The sequence below is a fragment of the Medicago sativa genome, chromosome 5, assembly GCF_051527215.1.
Source record: "Medicago sativa cultivar Bolivia chromosome 5, Bolivia_mono, whole genome shotgun sequence".
Lineage (NCBI taxonomy): Eukaryota > Viridiplantae > Streptophyta > Magnoliopsida > Fabales > Fabaceae > Medicago > Medicago sativa.
This window is the reverse complement of record NC_140753.1, coordinates 73,314,522-73,317,705: the sequence shown is the minus strand read 5'-3', so window position 1 is coordinate 73,317,705 and position 3,184 is coordinate 73,314,522. Positions and strand designations below refer to the sequence as shown.

Sequence of the window (3,184 nt, the reverse complement as noted above, 5' to 3'; positions counted from 1 at the left end):
GACCCTACAAACCAACACGAGTCTTTTCAACGTGCTTTGTCCTCACTCGCACGCTTATCGGGAAACTTCCCGGTAGGTCACCCATCCCAAGACTACTCCAAGTCAAGCACGCTTAACTGTGGAGTTCTTATGAAATGAGCTACCGAAAAGAAGATGCATCTTGTTGATATAGGTAGTACCAAACAATTCTTATAAGCCTTCCTTTAACCATGCAGCCCATACCTACATGGCCTTAGGATCCCTCTCATTCCGATGTGATTCGGTTCCTCTAGAAGCTGTCGGGAGCCGCACATTGTCATGCCTTGTGCACCGGCAATCACTCCCTTGCCCTCGTCAGCCGTGGGTGTTACACAAACGCCGAGGATTACCTCCGATAGGCAGACCCAAGTACAAGAACGGCACCTTACCCACTTTGCAACTTAAGACTGACGCCGCCTCATTTAACCAAGAGGGGACGATATTCACACCAACCAAAATGCTCTTATGAAAATTTGTAACACCCTTTTTTATTTATTTATTTATTTATTTATTTGATTGAGTTTAGAGTATTTCCGTTATAATTTAATTAATATGTTTGATAAGTGATATTTTTTATTATGTGTTGATATTTATTAGTAGCCTCTATTTTATATATTTAGTGGAGAAATATATTTAGTGGAAGAATATATTTAGTGGAAGTATATATTTAGTGGAGAAATATATTTAGTGGAAGAATATATTTAGTGGAAGTATATATTTAGTGGAGAAATATAATTATTTAGAATAATGAGGCTTTGGGGCAGAATTGGAATTAAGAGAAAATAAATAGGTTAAGGTTTATATAAAGAGGAGAGTCAGAGTTAGAAAATAAGGATTACGTGCAAACTGTTTTTGGGAGAAAGAGGAGAAACCTAGAGAAGAGAAGAACCAGAGAAGAGAAGTTTGTAGAATCCTTGCAATCAATCAATCTAAGGTAAGGGTGGGACTATCATTCAATAATCTTGAGTCTATGATTCTGAAATTTCATTTAACATGTTGTAGGTTTAGTTTTTGAGAATTGGAGAATTAGGGTTAAGAGTGATAATTGATGATTTATGTTATGTTGTTGTTGATTTGTGGTTGTTGATGATAGTTGTTGTTAATGTCATATTATGAATTGGGTATGAATTATGTTGAGTTGTTGTTGTTGATTGTGATGATTTTGAATGAATGTGAAGTTTGAATAATATAAGTTGCTTTTCCTGATTTTTTCTTATCTCTGTCTCGAATTTTGAAATAGAAACTGGTATTGATCGGTACAGAATTGGTCTTAGGTGTAAACACGAAAGTTGTAGGTATGGATGTTAGTTTTCTAATGTCGTTGGTCTGATGTCAAAATGATTTATAGAGCTTGAGTTATGGTCAAATTACTGCACGTAGGTCACAATGAATTTTTATGGACTTTCTGACTTTTTCGATTTCGAAACGAAAACTGGTATTGATCGGTACAGAATTGGCCTTGAGTGTAAACATGAAAATTTTAGATAATTTTGTTAGCTTTCCAGTGGCTTTGGTTTGACGTGAAAATGACTTTTAGTTTTTGAGTTATGATGAAAATACTCCAAGGAGGTCTTAGCGAAATTGTACAGTGACAGCATTCTCTGTTTCATGTTTTTGCGTCTTTTTCACACGTCTCTGTTTTAAATTGGTCTTTCGTATAAACATAAAAGTTGTTGATAATTGTGATATCTTTCTAGTATCCTTGGTTTGACATGGAAATATGTTATGTATAATTTATTATATTTTTACAAAGATGCATGATGAATTATTGATGTTTGAATACGATGTTATATGATGAATTGTTGATGTTTGAATACGATGTTATATGATGAATTGTTGATGTTTGAATATAATATTAATGATGATCTGTGAAGTTGTTATAAGATGATTTAATGTTGTTACTGATGATATATATAATCGTATATGCATTATGTGAATTATAAGTGATGTTTTGAGACGATGTTTACATTATGATATTGTTATATCTTGAGATTATTGATGTGCTGCCATGTTGCTGTTTACTATTGATTAAAGCTGCATGTGTCGGTCTAAGATGTGAGATGTTGATCCAAATTATTGGAGTCATATAAGACGTTCATGTTGTCTAAGTTGTAAGATGTTGAGTCCATGCATACTCATTTAAAGACGAGGGCTCATGCCCTAGGAGCTTTTGCTCAATAAAGACGATGGCTCATGCCCTAGGAGCTTTTGCTCAATAGCGACGAGGGCTCATGCCCTAGGAGTATATTTATGCTCAAAAGCGACGAGGGCTTATGCCCTAGAATGGTACCACATGCATGAGTAAAATGATAGAGTTGCATAGTCGAGTCAAGTTGCATTGTCGAGTCAAGTTGTTAAGTTGATTTATGAAGTTGATATTGATGTTGATTATGAAGTTGATTATGATGATGATAATGATGCTACATGACCATTGTTATGATATGTTGATGATGTTTATGTTGTTAAATATAATTGTTGAATTATATGCTTAACATTATTGTTTGTGAATCTCACCCCTTCTGCTTGGAAATGTTTCTCTTCGTATGAGTAACTTGCAGGTGATCGAGAATAAGTAGCTGTTGATTGCTGTCGTGAGTGGCTATCTCTCACTGTGTCTTTAGGTGCTCTGATACATAACGGGATGGGAACTTTTGTGGCTATTTTCTATTCCTTATGTACTGCTTATGATTTTACATGACTATGATTTAGTTTTTGGATTATTACGAGATGTTTTGATGAGGCCTTCGTGCCAAGACTAATTATGTTGTTGAATTAAAATCCGCTGCGAAGTTTTTGAATATTTATGTTGACCAATTTATGAAGGATGAATTGTTATTTATTCCATTTATGATTTTTAAGAAGTGTAGCATTCCGTTTATGTTGAATGACTCTGATTTATATGTGAAATTTTTATGTTGGGAAAACGGGGTGTTACAAAATTCACCTTCAACCCTGACATAGCCTCAAAGATAACAAGAGCAGCCCTTAAAGCACGGAGATTTTCCCAACTTTTACTTCCTAACAACAAGGTGTCATCTGCAAATTGAAGATGGGATACCACAACCGGATTATCCGCCCCAACACTATAACCAGTGAACAATTGAGTCTGAACCAATGATTTCATCAAAATATTAAGACCCTCTGCAACCAACAAAAAGAGGAACGG

General features: G+C 34.9%; 1 long non-coding RNA gene across 1 annotated transcript; it reads left to right on the top strand.

Annotated features, from left to right (window-relative positions):
• Positions 1-723: 723 nt before the first annotated feature.
• Positions 724-2,895, top strand: LOC146924812 (uncharacterized). The gene is made up of 2 exons (XR_015010998.1): positions 724-952; positions 2,577-2,895. It is a non-coding gene; the product is annotated as an uncharacterized LOC146924812 (long non-coding RNA).
• The last annotated feature ends 289 nt before the right edge of the window (positions 2,896-3,184 follow it).